Genomic DNA, 17004 nt, shown 5'->3' with positions numbered 1-17004 from the left:
ACATGTAAAGGAATTACAGAAATACATGATTTTACGTTCTGTTATAATACCTCCCCATCCCCCCCCCCCCCCCCCCCAAACAAGTCCATGCATGCCATGCATGGGATTGTGTATCACTATGGAATATAAGCACTTCGTGAAAAAATTAACTTTCCCATTGATTAATGTGTCCTAAAGACATGCAAAACTGTTTCCTCCAGAAAAGATCTGATTGAGTACAACATGACATGGATATTACTTAAAATTATTCCACACAAATTAGTCTTTTTAAATATTTCTTAATTTGTATCACTACGAAAAGGATGTGCAATAGGTCAGATAAGTCCCAAAGTCTTACAATTGAACTCGTGCAGAAATTTTAACATATGGTTTAAAGCTCTTCAAGCTCACAAATTTAAATGGCTGGGGGATTTTTTTTTTCATTTGAGTCTTTGAGTACACAGTGTTCAATTTTCATTGCAGTAGTTCACTTATGGTACTTATCAATGCCTCCTCGCCTTTTGATAAATGTCTGTCGGATGATCACCACCTTGCTCACAGTGTCCCAGTACTGGTTGTCCATGGTAAGTTATAAACATATTTTCACATTTCCTCCTCAGCCCTCAGTATTCTGCTTTTTTATCTCTTATCTGAAATGTCCATAACAGTATTAATTTATGGAGGAAGTTTTGTCATACATAGAAAAAGTTTTTATTAATAAGGGTGTGAGTCCGACTATATCTCTAACTATAGTATAGACATGCAACATATTATATCTAATACACACATCATAATAAAAATTCTAGTTCCAAAAGTTAGTAATAAAATTGATTTCCCAAGGGATCTTAGTTTTTTTTATATATATATATATATATATATATATATATATATATATATATAGGGAAACATTCCACGTGGGAAAAATATATCTAAAAACAAAGATGATGTGGCTTACCAAATGAAAGTGCTGGCAGGTCGATAGACACACAAACATACACACAAAATTCAAGCTTTCGCAACCAATGGTTGCTTCATCAGGAAAGAGGGAAGGAGAGGGAAAGACGAAGGGATGTGGGTTTTAAGGGAGAGGGTAAGGAGTCATTCCAATCCCGGGAGTGGAAAGACTTACCTTAGGGGGGAAAAAGGACAGGTATACACTCGCACACGCACACATATCCATCCGCACATACACAGACACAAGCAGACATTTGTAAAGCCAAAGAGTTTGGGCAGAGATGTCAGTCGAGGCGGAAGTACAGAGGCAAAGATGTTGTTGAAAGACAGGTGAGGTATGAGCAGCGGCAAATTGAAATTAGCGGAGATTGAGGCCTGGCGGATAACGAGAAGAGAGGATAAACTAAAGGGCAAGTTCCCATCTCCAGAGTTCTGACAGGTTGGTATTAGTGGGAAGTGTCCAGATAACCCGGACGGTGTAACACTGTGCCAAGATGTGCTGGCCGTGCACCAAGGCATGTTTAGCCACAGGGTGATCCTCATTATAAACAAACACTGTCTGCCTGTGTCTGTTCATGCGAATGGACAGTTTGTTGCTGGTCATTCCCACATAGAAAGCTTCACAGTGTAGGCAGGACAGTTGGTAAATCACGTGGGTGCTTTCACATGTGGCTCTGCCTTTGATCGTGTACACCTTCCGGGTTACAGGACTGGAGTAGGTGGCGGTGGGGGGGTGCATGGGACAGGTTTTACACTGGGGGCAGTTACAAGGGTAGGAGCCAGAGGGTAGGGAAGGTGGTTTGGGGATTTCATAGGGATGAACTAAGAGGTTACAAAGGTTAGGTGGACGGCGGAAAGACACTCTTGGTGGAGTGGGGAGGATTTCATGAAGGATGGATCTCATTTCAGGGCAGGATTTGTGGAAGTCATATCCCAGCTGGAGAGCCACATTCAGAGTCTGATCCAGTCCCAGAAAGTATCCTGTCACAAGTGGGGCACTTTTGGGGTTCTTCTGTGGGAGGTTCTGGGTTGGAGGAGATGAGGAAGTGGCTCTGGTTATTTGCTTCTGTACCAGGTCGGGAGGGTAGTTGCGGGATGCGAGAGCTGTTTTCAGGTTGTTGGTGTAATGGTTCAGGGAATCCGGACTGGAGCAGATTCATTTGCCACGAAGACCTAGGCTGAAGGGAAGGGACCGTTTGATGTGGAATGGGTGGCAGCTGTCATAATGGAGGTACTGTTGCTTGTTGGTGGGTTTGATGTGGACGGACGTGTGAAGCTGGCCATTGGACAGGTGGAGGTCAACGTCAAGGAAAGTGGCATGGGATTTGGAGTAGGACCAGGTGAATCTGATGGAACCAAAGGAGTTGAGGTTGGAGAGGAAATTCTGGAGTTCTTCTTCACTGTGAGTCCAGATCATGAAAATGTCATCAATAAATCTGTACCAATCTTTGGGTTGGCAGGCCCGGGTAACCAAGAAGGCTTCCTCTTAGCGACCCATGAGTAGGTTGGTGTACGAGGGGGCCATCCTGGTACCCATGGCTGTTCCCTTTAATTGTTGGTATGTCTGGCCTTCGAAAGTGAAGAAGTTGTGGGTCAGGATGAAGCTGGCTAAGGTAATGAGGAAAGAGGTTTTAGGTAGGGTGACAGGTGATCGGCGTGAAAGGAAGTGCTCCATCGCAGCGAGGCCCTGGACGTGTGGAATATTTGTGTATAAGGAAGTGGCATCAATGGTTACAAGGATGGTTTCCGGGGGTAACAGACTGGGTAAGGATTCCAGGCATTCGAGAAAGTGGTTGGTGTCTTTGATGAAGAATGGGAGACTGCATGTAATGGGTTGAAGGTGTTGATCTACATTCTGTGGGGGCTTGGTAACCAGCTACAATGGGACGGCCGGGATGATTGGGTTTGTGAATTTTAGGAAGAAGGTAGAAGGTAGGGGTGTGGGGTGTTGGTGGGGTTAGGTGGTTGATGGAGTCAGGTGAAAGGTTTTGTAGGGGGCCTAAGGTTCTGAGGATTCCTTGAAGCTCCACCTGGACATCACGAATTGGATTACCTTGGCAAAATTTCTATGTAGTGTTGTCTGAAAGCTGACGCAGTCCCTCAGCCACATGCTCCCGACGATCAAGTACCACGGTCATGGAACCCTTGTCCGCCGGAAGAATGACGATGGATCGGTCAGCCTTCAGATCATGGATAGCCTGGGCTTCAGCAGTGGTGATGTTGGGAGTAGGATTAAGATTTTTTAAGAAGGATTGAGAGGCAAGGCTGGAAGTCAGAAATTCCTGGAAAGTTTGGAGAGGGTGATTTTGAGGAAGTGGAGGTGGGTCCCGCTGTGACGGAGGACGGAACTGTTCCAGGCGGGGTTTAATTTGGATAGTGTCTTGGGGAGTTGGATCATTAGGAGTAGGATTAGGATCATTTTTCTTCATGGCAAAGTGATATTTCCAGCAGAGAGTACAGGTGTAGGACAGTAAATCTTTGACAAGGGCTGTTTGGTTGAATCTGGGAGTGGGGCTGAAGGTGAGGCCTTTGGATAGGACAGAGGTTTCAGATTGGGAGAGAGGTTTGGAGGAAAGGTTAACTACTGAATTAGGGTGTTGTGGTTCCAGATTGTGTTGATTGGAATTTTGAGGTTTTGGGGGGAGTGGAGCTGGAAGTGGGAGATTGAGTAGATGGGAGAGACTGGGTCTGTGTGCAATAAGAGAAGGTTGAGGTTTGCTGGAAAGGTTGTGAAGGGTGAGTGAGTTGCCTTTCCGGAGGTGGGAAACCAGGAGATTGGATAGTTTTTTGAGGTGGAGGGTGGCATGCTGTTCTAATTTGCGGTTGGCCTGTAGGAGGATGCTCTGAACAGCCGGTGTGGATGTGGGAGAGGAAAGATTGAGGACTTTTATTAAGGATAGGAGTTGACGGGTGTGTTCATTGGCTGAGTTGATGTGTAGGTGAAGGAGGGCATACTCCCAACATCACCACTGCTGAAGCCCAGGCTATCCGTGATCTGAAGGCTGACCAATCCATCGTCATTCCTCCGGCGGACAAGGGTTCCACGACCGTGGTACTTGATCGTCGGGAGTATGTGGCTGAGGGACTGCGTCAGCTTTCAGACAAAACTACATGCAAAGTTTGCAAAGGTAATCCCAATCGTGATGTCCAGGCAGAGCTTCAAGGAATCCTCAGAACCTTAGGCCCCTTACAAAACCTTTCACCTGACTCCATCAACCTCCTGACCCCACCAACACCCCACACCCCTACCTTCTACCTTCTTCCTAAAATTCACAAACCCAATCATCCCGGCCGTCCCATTGTAGCTGGTTACCAAGCCCCCACAGAACGTATCTCTGCCTACGTAGATCAACACCTTCAACCTATTACATGCAGTCTCCCATTCTTCATCAAAGACACCAACCACTTTCTCGAACACCTGGAATCCTTACCCAGTCTGTTACCCCCGGAAACCATCCTTGTAACCATTGATGCCACTTCCTTATACACAAATATTCCACACGTCCAGGGCCTCGCTGTGATGGAGCACTTCCTTTCACGCCGATCACCTGCCACCCTACCTAAAACCTCTTTCCTCATTACCTTAGCCAGCTTCATCCTGACCCACAACTTCTTCACTTTCGAAGGCCAGACATACCAACAATTAAAGGGAACAGCCATGGGTACCAGGATGGCCCCCTCGTATGCCAACCTATTCTTGGGTTGCCTAGAGGAAGCCTTCTTGGTTACCCAGGGCTGCCAACCCAAAGTTTGGTAGAAATTTATTGATGACATTTTCATGATCTGGACTCACAGTGAAGAAGAACTCCAGAATTTCCTCTCCAACCTCAACTTCTTTGGTTCCATCAGATTCACCTGGTCCTACTCCAAATCCCATGCCACTTTCCTTGACATTGACCGCCACCTGTCCAATGGCCAACTTCACACGTCCGTCCACATCAAACCCACCAACAAGCAACAGTACCTCCATTATGACAGCTGCCACCCATTCCACATCAAAAGGTCCCTTCCCTTCAGCCTAGGTCTTCGTGGCAAATGAATCTGCTCCAGTCCGGAATCCCTGAACCATTAAACCAACAACCTGAAAACAGCTTTCGCATCCCACAACTACCCTCCCGACCTGGTACAGAAGCAAATAACCAGAGCCACTTCCTCATCTCCTCAAACCCAGAACCTCCCACAGAAGAACCCCAAAAGTGCCCCACTTGTGACAGGATACTTTCTGGGACTGGATCAGACTCTGAATGTGGCTCTCCAGCTGGGATACGAGTTCCACAAATCCTGCCCTGAAATGAGATCCATCCTTCATTAAATCCTCCCCACTCCACCAAGAGTGTCTTTCTGCCGTCCACCTAACCTTTGTAACCTCTTAGTTCATCCCTATGAAATCCCCAAACCACCTTCCCTACCCTCTGGCTCCTGCCCTTGTAACTGCATCCAGTATAAAACCTGTCCCATGCACCCTCCCACCACCACCTACTCCAGTCCTGTAACCCGGAAGGTGTACACGATCAAAGGCAGAGCCACGTGTGAAAGCACCCAGGTGATTTACCAACTGTCCTGCCTACACTGTGAAGCTTTCTATGTGGGAATGACCAGCAACAAACTGTCCATTCGCATGAACAGACACAGGCAGACAGTGTTTGTTGGTAATGAGGATCACCCTGTGGCTAAACATGCCTTGGTGCACGGCCAGCACATCTTGGCACAGTGCTACACCGTCCGGGTTATCTGGACACTTCCCACTAATACCAACCTGTCAGAACTCTGGAGATGGGAACTTGCCCTTCAGTTTATCCTCTCTTCTCGTTATCCGCCAGGCCTCAATCTCCGCTAATTTCAATTTGCCGCTGCTCTTACCTCACCTGTCTTCAACAACATCTTTGCCTCTGTACTTCCGCCTCGACTGACATCTCTGCCCAAACTCTTTGGCTTTACAAATGTCTGCTTGTGTCTGTGTATGTGCAGATGGATATGTGTGCGTGTGCGAGTGTATACCTGTCCTTTTTCCCCCCAAAGGTAAGTCTTTCCACTCCCGGGATTGGAATGACTCCTTACCCTCTCCCTTAAAACCCACATCCCTTCGTCTTTCCCTCTCCTTCCCTCTTTCCTGATGAAGCAACCATTGGTTGCGAAAGCTTGAATTTTGTGTGTATGTTTGTGTTTGTTTGTGTGTCTATCAACCTGCCAGCACTTTCGTTTGGTAAGTCACATCAAAATATATATATATATATATATATATATATATATATATATATATATATATATAATTTGAAGGTTGCGTTGTCTGTATTGAGTAAGAAGAGCAATGGACTTATAGCTAACAACGAAATATGGCACCTTATATTTAATTGATCATGGTAGCTGCAGAACCACATTAAAATGTGGTACATAATTATATAGTATCTGTATAAATTCAAGTTTACTTCAACACTGACTCATTGTATATTAGTTAAACTCACTCTTTTGATAGCAGATAACAGTGTCAGGGGTTTCTTTAGAATACATTAAGTGAACTGTGGAATGAGGGCATCTCTCATAACCTTTTAATGTAAGTGTTTCAATAAAATACCATATGGGATGGCTTATGCCCAAAACAACCATTAAATCTAAAGATATCATTATTCTAAAATAAACAGGTTCTTTCAACCGCATACATAAAATAGACAGTTCTAAATGATACAATACTTATACACAATGCTAAATGGTTGTCTGTTAGGGAGATTTCATGTATATGTGACAAATGTAATCACATGATGAATCAAGTGCAAATTTAATGATACGTGATCAGCACTGTATTTTCTGAGAGACTGGTTTACATATTTATGATGTAATGTTTCCTTTATAATAAAGTAGCTGAGACGTTCCTTATATGATTGTGCCTCTATCATTGCAAAATTCTCACATTGTACATCTATGTCAGCTTTATAGGTCAAATTATGACAAACTCTACACTTCCATTGTGTCAAATTGTTAGTTTTATACCTCAACTTTACATCATTATTAAACAGTGTTTCCATTTTGATTTACTCTCCTGTGTCTCAAATAGCGTTCTGTAATGAATAGAAATTATTTCAAACTGTGTAACAGAGCATGGGATAAATTCCTAACATCTCTTCATTCACTTGAACATCAAATTACCTAAACTATTACAAAATATTCTCTCACAATATAAACCTCAAAATTAGTACCACGTAACCTTCAATCCATCACAAGAGTTTCAAATGTAACAAAACAACTGTCTCCATAATGATCTAAACCTCAATACATTCTTAATTCACCTAGTTAAATATCATGACTACCCACCACATTTTTTAACACACTACAACACACCTGGTCTTTCAATGCACACTCTCATAATCTGACAAATATCTCCAGTTTGCTTTATCCTTTAAATGATGTTCCATCTGACATAGCTTACAAATGAAAAGGTTTTGTTTCCTTACACATAATCACTGCGCATGTCTTATTACTTTAAAAGTATGCACATCATTACATCTGGCTGCTGTTAAGAAACATTACTGTGAAACGGTCGAATGTTTCGTAGTCTGACAGCGTGATCTCATACTAAATTTAATGAATGGGTATATTACAGAACAAAGAGAAATCAGTACAAACATAATTCAAATTAACACAAAATCTACTTCATACTTTTAGCTGACATAGTTCCATACTTTGACAGCAAGTTTTCCTTGAATAATAAAACAATAAAGTGATATAGTTTGTCCAGCCAACTATTTCTTTATGAGCAGTGTTTTACTTATTAATGACTGTTTTATGGGTCATGTTTGTAGAATTTTAACTCTGTAACATTGCGCAGTTCAAATAACTTCTAGGATTTTGGGTAGATTAGCCTATAGGCATTAGGGTGTGGTTTTTCCTTGATTTCAAAGGGGCCTATATAGATGTCAAAAAATTTCTTTATTTCTGAAGTCATCAATTTAGATTTTTCCTGTGTTTTTACTAAAACCAGATCTCCTGTCCTGAACTGTTCTCCTTTACTTCTTGCATCATGTCTCTGTTTTCTTACCTCTCCTTGCTTTTTCATAGTGTTCCTAACAGCTGTTTCCCTTTCCTGGGGTGTCATAGTTTGGCAAGGTTGGAAATCAACATTCTCAGAAATCAAGTTTGCAGGTCATCTATTAAACATTACCTCATAAGGTGAAAAACCCATGGATGAGTGCTGTAGGCTGTTCATTATATCCTCGAAGTCAGTGACATTTTGAATCCAATTAACATGATGTTTACTACAATATATTCTGCAAAGCTTTCCAATTTCCCTCATGTACCTTTCCACTAGGTTGCTTGATGAGTGACAGACAGAAATCAAAATATGCTTTATTCTTGTATCTTCAATAAAAATTTTCCATAATTTAGATGTAAACTGTGACCCATTATCAGACATGATGGCCTGGGGTATACCTACATTTGTGAAATAATGATTCGTCAGCTTGATGATAATTTGTTTACTGGTTGCTTTCTTTAATGGGTACAATTTTATAAATTTAGAGAAAACATCAACTAAAACGAAGATGTAACTGTACCCTCCCCTTGATTTTGGTAGTGGTCCATATAAGTCAATAGCTATCAATTCAAGGTTTTTATTTGGTAAAATGTTTTGCATCAACTCTTTAGATGTTTGGTTACTCACTTTTACTCTCTGACAACAATCACAGGTTGCAAGTTTCTTCTTCACCCTCCTACTGGTATTATAGAAGTATACATTTTCCTGTATCTTCTGTATACATTTTGTTGCTCCACAGTGTCCAAAGCTTTCACGTATGTAACTGATTAATGTGTCAATACATTGCTCAGGCCAGCATGGTTTCCAACTGTCTAAGTCAGGTCTAGGTCTCCTAAACAAAATCCCTTTTTGTACTTTATAATATTGATCTACCTTTTCTCCTCCCTTTTTCCCTATGTAACTTTTAACCAATTTCCAATTTTCATCATGATTTTGGTTTCTACAAATATCATTGCAGATTTTTAGTATTTCAGCTTCATCTTTTACACCATTTATGTACATAAGTTTGAACTCTTTCTCCTCTTTTTCCATAAGCATTTTCAAAATCTGCATCCACTGGTACTCTGGAAAGGGCATCTGCAATGACATTATGTTCACCCTGAATAAATCTGATCTCATAGTCAAACTGTTGAAGAAATAAAACCCACCTTGTTATACAGTCATGATAGAGTACTGCACTCCTGAATGTAGGACGGTGCTTTATGGTCAGAGAAGACAATTACTTTGTGCCCTAACGGATAATTTTTAAACTTATTGAATGCCCAGTGGATAGCAAGTAGTTCCTTCTCCATGACTGTATATGATTTTTCATACTTTTGTAAAACACAGCTAGCAAAAGCAATAGAATGGTGTTCTAATTTTCCTTCTACTTCTATGTTTTGAAACAAGTGTGCCCTTAAATCTGTCTCACTACTATCTGTCATTATACAGAATGGTAACGACATAACAGGTCTATACAACATCTGACTTTGGGACAGTTGTTGCTTTATTTCCACAAATGCATCATGACATTCTTGTGTCCAGTCCAAAACAGTATTCTTTTTTAGTATATTACATAAGCAGTTTGCATTTAAAGCCTGGAACTAAGAAATTTTCTATAGAATCCAGTGGGACCAAAAAAGGACTTGAGTTGTTTTTTGTTCTTGGGAATAGGAAAGTTTACAATGGCCTCAAGTTTATCCTTATCAGGAGAGATTCCCTATTCTGAAATATTATGTCCCAAAAATTTCAGTTCATTAACTCCAAAACTACATTTTTCCAATTTTGCAGTCATTCCCCCTTCCCTCAATTTTCCACAGACTTGTCTCAAAAGGTTTAAATGATCTTCCCAGGTTTTTCCAGTTACAGGAATGTCATCTACATATATTATTAATTTTGAAGACAATTCATCACCTAATACAAAATCCAATGCTCTGATAAATTCAGCAACAGATACATTCAATCCAAAAGGGGCAACACAATATTGGTAACTTTTGCCACCATACAAAAAGACAGTATACTTTCTAGAATCAAGTTCAAGGGGTATTTGGTGAAAACCAGATGTCAAGTCTAGACTACTCATAAATTTTACATTATCAATTTGTGCAGAAGCTTGTCCATATTGTCAGGATGGTCATTTTCTCTAATCAAAAACTTATTAAGGCGCCTAGAATCAAGTACAAGTCTAACCCCACCATTTCTCTTGGATACATCTACTAATGGGTTGTCGCATTATGCACTTCTACTTCTTTCTATAATCCCCAAAGTTTCCATTTTTTGGATTTCCATTTCCACATCTTTTTTCCTGCAGAATGGAATGCCATAAGGTTTTAGGAAGAAACGATGATGATCTCTGAGTTGAAGTCTGCACTGATAGTCTTTTACCTTCCCTAGTCTCTCACTAAATGTATACTGAAATTCCCATAACTCTTCTCTTAGCTGATTTTTTTGACTTTCACTTAGATTTACAGCTTCCTTCAATTTGACTTCAACTAATTCTTCGAAATTTTATTCATTTATATGATCATAGAATGAGTTACCACTTATGGCTTGGTTATCTACATTGCTTACAACAGTTTTGATATGGTTACAAGAATTACCACAGCTAAGGATGAACATGTCTGTTTTCAGGATACTATTTTTCTCAGGCTCAGTAATTATAACACTCTTTTCTTCCCAAGAGAAGTTACCACCCACTTTTAAGACCTAATCCATGCCTAAAATAATATTTTCTTCCAACCTTGAGACCACAAGTCAACCTTGCTCAAATTCCACATTTTCAATTTCAAATATTAACAATACTTGACTCTTAACTACATTACTTTGCTTACCAGTGGCTGATTTTTGCCCCTACAACTGCCATTTCTACAAAGTTCTTACCATCCTTAATTTTATCTCTAAATTTTTCTGATATTGCACATATGGGGCTTCCTATATCAATAAGACAATTTCCTTCCCACTAATTTATTCATATTTTAATGTATGGACAGCCTAATTCCTTTTCATCTGCCTTCCCCTCAGAAACTTCATATAATAAATCTTTTTCAATTTCTCTATAATTTCCATCTACTTCCTCCCTTTCAGTCTTCATTAACTTTACGTGAGTGTCAGATTCTAAGTTGCTAGTATCAAGTTTACACTTTGGCTGCACACAAAATAATTCACTACTGTTTATGTACCTTTCACTCAGACTCTTTCTCTTACTCTCCCACCAGCTTGACCACACAGTTCTACTAATTATACCTAGATGATACCAAAATACTTTGCTAGTACAACTCTCATTATACTGATTCCACAGAATTTATAAAAATTGGCTTCCTTTACTTTCAAAAATCTCATGCAAATCTAATTCTTTCCAACATTTTCACTTTTGTTATCTAATTGATTAACCATGAACTGATCAGGACAGACATGTAACAATTGATTTTCAGCTGTCACTTCACTATTCTTATCATATTCCTTTGCTTCGTCACCACAACTATCGTCAAGTTTCAACACTTCATTATTTATTTCAATAAAAACATTGTACTCGCCTTCTGGTTTACTTACTATACTTTTCACATCAATAATATTAACATCATCTCTACTATGGTATACTTTACTACCAGTTTCATTTATTTCTCTCTGTTCCTCACTTTCTACGGTTGATCCTTTCTCCTGTTGCTTAGGTTTATCATCAGTTGACTCATTATCACCTTCTTGTGTGAACTACCCCCCCCCCCCCCCCCCCACCAATTCTGAACTAAAACATTTATTACTCTCTTCATGATTAGCTCACTCCCCTTTTTGCCCAGCTGTAAAAATCATTTAACATCTCCTCATCGAGAATTGAATAAGAACTTCGATCTCTCCTATGTTTATTTTGCAGTGGTCTACTGTGCCACATAGCATCCCAAATTTTTGTATCAAATATAATTCACTTGGTATTCCTTATGTTTAACCTGTTTGTTAATGGTACAGTTATTTACACTATTGGGTTTTGAGTGAAAGTTAGTGTTCCTATTATGTTTAAATCTGTTCACCCCAAAGCTGTCGACCCTCATTGAGGCGGACCGGAGTTTTCTGGATAGCTACCTCTGTTGTCATTCCTCCAATTTGTATTCATTCTGTTGTCATCTTCCCATCTGTTGTTCCTATTTACACCATTGTTTCCCAGTTTCTCCGTCTCCCATTACCGCTGTACTCTCTTGTTCTATCATATTGGTGTTCATTCTGAAAATCTCTATTGTCCCTTCTAGGATTCTCCCCATGGTAATCAGAATTCCACCTCCCACTGTAATGGTTTCCATTACTAAACTGCTGCACATTTCTTTCCATTGCCCTGTCTAATTTGTCTATATATTTTAGAAACTGGTGTAAACAGTCGTCAGGTCCATGCACCAATTCCCATTGTATTCTTTCAGTTTTAAGAGCATCAATTTGTGTCATTTCATCAACCGGTTTATCTAGATGCACCAATTTCCAAAGTTTATCCCTGCAAAAGTTCTTCATTGAGTGGTTTCTGCCCCTGAAACTAGTCCTGTTTAAAAATTCACTTTTTATCCTACCCTGTTCAGTCTCAGACCAAAACTTATTTAAGAAACTTCTTAAAATCATCAAAAGTTTTCCACTCAAAAAAATGTTGGTTTGCCCAAGACAAAGCTTCCCCCCTCAAGAAATTTTTTGACAAATTTAATCTTTAGATTATTAGACACACCAGGAACAAGACTGTCAGAGCAGTGTTGTAAGAAGTCTACAGAGTGTAAATTATCACAAGGAAAACTTTTTACAGGTAAACTACTCCACACACTTCCACCATTCATACATAGATTTTTAGTCACAAAATTATCTTGCATTTCAGTAAACCTCTTGTCTATCACACTTAAGTTACATGTTACATCTACATCTACATACATACTCCGCAATCCACCATACGGTGTGTGGCGGTGGGTACGTCATACCACAACTAGCATCTTCTCTCCCTGTTCCACTCCCAAACAGAACAAAGGAAAAATGACTGCCTATATGCCTCTGTACGAGCCCTAATCTCTTATATTATCTTTGTGGTCTTTCCGTGCGATATAAGTTGGCGGCAGTAAAATTGTACTGGAGTCAGCCTCAAATGCTGATTCTCTAAATTTCCTCAGTTGTGATTCACGAAAAGAACGCCTCCTTTCTTCCATCCTGAAGCATTTCCGTAACACTCGCGTGGTGATCAAACTTACCAGTAACAAATGTAGCAGCCCGCCTCTGAATTGCTTCTATGTCCTTCCTCAATCCGACCTGATAGCGATCCCAAACGCTCAAGCTGTACTCAAGACTAGGTCATATTAGTGTTTTATAAGCGGTCTCCTTTACAAATGAACCACATCTTCCCAAAATTCTACCAATGAACCGAAGATGACTATCCGCCTTCCCCACAATTGCCATTACATGCTTGTCTCACTTCATATCGCTCTGCAATGTTATGCCCAAATATTTAATCGACGTGACTGTGTCAAGTGTTACACTACTAATGGAGTATTCAAACATTATGGGATTCTTTTTCCTATTTATCTGCATTAATTTGCATTTATCTATGTTTAGAGTTAGCTGCCATTCTTTACACCAATCACAAATTCTGTCCAAGTCATCTTGTATCATCCTACAGTAACTCAACGATAACACCTTCCTGTACACCACAGCATCATCAGCAAACAGCCACACATTGCTGTCCACCCTATCCAAAAGATCATTTATGTAGGTAGAAAACAACAGTAGACCTACCGCACTTCCCTGGGGCACTCCAGATGATACGCTCACCTCCAATGAACACTCACCATCGAGGACAACGAACTGGGTTGTATTACTTAAGAAGTCTTTGAGCCACTCACATATCTGGGAACCAATCCCATATGCTCGTACCTTAGTTAGGAGTCTGCAGTGGGGCAAACAGACTCTTGTGTTTTGTTTAATTCAGCATCTAAGGAATTAACATTTGATTCTGTATCTAAACTTAATTTGCCCACCCTCTCCTTCACAGTTCTTTGAGCTGAGATTAACCTTTCAATCTCTTTCCCTTGACTTGAGCTAGCTGAGGCCAGTTTATTTTCTAAGATTACAGACTTCTTTTCTACAGCCTCAATTTTGGAGTTCACACCCACCTAATTGAATTTTCAAATTTAAGATCTCTTCTTTCAGTAAATTTTTGCTTCCAGTGATTCACTAATTAAGTGTGATTTCACTTCTAGCAATTGACTGGATGTATTTATTTTAGATTCTAGGAATTCACTATTTGAATTCGTTGCCATTGTTAATACAGACTGCATTTGTCCCATTCTGGCAAACAGTAACCTTACCCAGTCCTGTTGCTCCGGTTTTCTTTCAGTTTGTGAGTCATCTGGATCATCACTTACACCACACATGTTTGAAGCTAACATTTCTCCAACTTCCTTTTTAATTTCTTCTGATAGCATCATTATGACACCACATGTTTAAACACAGTCCTGACAAAAAGTTTAAAACAAAGAGGAATTGTACTTATCTTTTCACGTTGATCATAGGTCTACCTCTCCAATAAGCCAGTGCTTTGTTGGCTCTCGCTCTTTTTCTTGTCCAGGAAACGTGCACAGTGATATTCATGTCTTATGAATTATAAAGTTTATACTGTCCTGCAAACAAAGCACAATTAGCCTCATCGCACTTAACGGTAATATCCCAGACAAGCCCCCAAGTTTGACAGACCTCTTCCTTCCTAAATTTCCACAGTCTATAAGTTGTCCTACTCCTTTGTCTACATGGTGACTTCAGGATCTACAGGAGGTTCAAATTTATAGACAGAGGTCATTAACAAGTATGAACAGTGTTGGTACTTAGCTTTTACATTGATCTAGATTAGATTAATACTAGTTCCACGGATCATGAATACGATATTTCGTAATGATGTGGAACGAGTCAAATTTTCCAATACATGACATAATTAAGTTAATTTAACAACATACTTAAGTTAATATAACAACTTTTGTTATTGTCTTCATAGTATATCTTGGCCTCGTTAAGTCTAGGACTGATTCCACTGAGAGGTTCCTGTGGTTTTCTTTATGTTAGGATGAGACTAACAGGTTTGCAAGGTAGCGTGGTATTTTGTTTTTTAGAGAAAAAGTTATTTTATTTTATACATATCACATATTTAATAAATCACTCATGTAACACTTCTACACCAATATAAACTAAAACATCGTATTCCAGACCTTGTGTTCCAAACATCCATCTCCTCCCTGCATGACCAAAGATAACAGTCTCTTTGAGTTATTACATAGGAAATCAAAGACAATATTTACATAAAATATTACATGTAAAGAAATTACAGAAATACATGATTTTACGTTCTGTTATAAGGGGGAGGGGGGGGGGGGGGGGAGCGAGGGCAGAGGGCAAAACTATTTACCAGACACATCGACAATTAAATAAATATTTTCAGCATTTGAATTCACATCACAGTAAAATTGAGTTTACAGGGGAGCTGGAACTGACTTTACACACCTTACCATTGACATTAGCAAATAACAACATTCATTCAAGATTACAGGAAAGTAAATTCTACAGACACAGTAATGAAATGGTTCCCAGCATCCCATAACACAGAAACATTTAGCCTTCAACTCCATGGTGCCTGTGTGCTATCTTACACGAAACCAAAACATATTTTGAAAATTAGTTGAAAAAATTAAGTAAATAACATAATCCTACCCTGATCGACAGCATACTCAGTAGAAAGGAGAGACAGAGGATAACAGCACTTTTGTATCATTTTCAGAAAACACTAAACCACACTAATAACAAATAGGCCCCCATTCTATATGTAGACAGGACTTTGCAGGTACATGTCAACAAATGAAAATTCAGGAAATATGCTCAAGCTTTTTTTAATAGGAACACTGTTGTCTACATTCTGTTCAACAGTGAAGATAAGATTTCCCCATTGCAACAGCATGGAATTTATAGTCTCTGCAATTTGTATGGAAAGTTATTAAGATAGTCAGTCAGGTAGGACTGTAACGAATACACTGATTAAGCATGAAAGAAGTGGGAGACTGAAAAAGAAAAATTCCACCTTTGCCGAAAATGCTCTTAATGACAGTTGTTCTTATGATATTAAGTGAGGTGTCTTCCACAGTGGAATTAAGGGCACAAAACTAACATTAATTGAAATTCTGCCCCTTAATAAACACTGATCAAAGAATCCTGGCCTCGTCCTTAATGAGTAAACAGTTTTAGTGTCATACTTACTAAAGTATCAGCAATGAGTTAATATTTTTCTCAGCATTAGATAATATGCTTGTTGTAACTGTTCCACATGCACATTCCACAGACTCCTTTCACCCCTCTGCCCCCCTCCCCCCCTCCTGTCCCCTTCCTCCGCTCTCCTCCCCCCCCCCCCCCCCCCCCCACCTTTTTCTTTGGCATGTTAACCACATTCATCTATTTGTCCATACAACATTGTAATCTGTGCCAATGTTTTTTTTCTGCTTTTCTAGAAGTATACTTTTATATATGTTTTATTTGTTCAGAGATTCTTTGGGTATTACGTTATGCTTGTGGTTTTGCATCAGTATATAGTTGTAAAATTTTACATGTCTTTGGAAAACAATCTTTGTGCAGCTATGAACTCTTGCTGAGGTTGTGTGGAGTACCTGTTTAGTATTAAGTTATCTGACAATGGCATAGGAAGGTGGAAGCTAGTTCATAATGAATTATTAAATAAATATTACTGTGGAACATAAATACTATGTATGCTAGATTTTTATATGTTGTGTCCTTCCAAGCACTGATGAAATAATCCATAAATATTTTAAAATTACATGTCTCATCAGAGACATGATGTAAGAGAATACTAATTAATAAAACAGAGATCACATCATCTAAAATGTGTCACAACAGTAAAAGATTTCCACATCACTGATACTGACCAACAATCTCTTTACCAAATTATTCACTATGGATAATGTATTTATATGTCAGCAACTGTTGCCACATTATTTTCATATGGTGTTCAATGCAGACAGCAACGACATGTCTTCATTCATCACTCTCTAGTTAATTACTATTAC

The 17004-nt window shown here is 39.6% G+C and overlaps 1 protein-coding gene across 2 annotated transcripts in view; it reads left to right on the top strand.

Annotated features, from left to right (window-relative positions):
• Nucleotides 1–17004, top strand: part of LOC124556650 — a 637832-nt gene that overhangs the window by 117090 nt on the left and 503738 nt on the right. The gene's annotated exons all lie outside the window — the stretch shown is intronic.

Source organism: Schistocerca americana, chromosome X, assembly GCF_021461395.2.
Source record: "Schistocerca americana isolate TAMUIC-IGC-003095 chromosome X, iqSchAmer2.1, whole genome shotgun sequence".
NCBI lineage: Eukaryota > Metazoa > Arthropoda > Insecta > Orthoptera > Acrididae > Schistocerca > Schistocerca americana.
The sequence above is the reverse complement of the archived record's forward strand: the minus strand, read 5'-3'. Positions and strand labels throughout refer to the sequence as shown.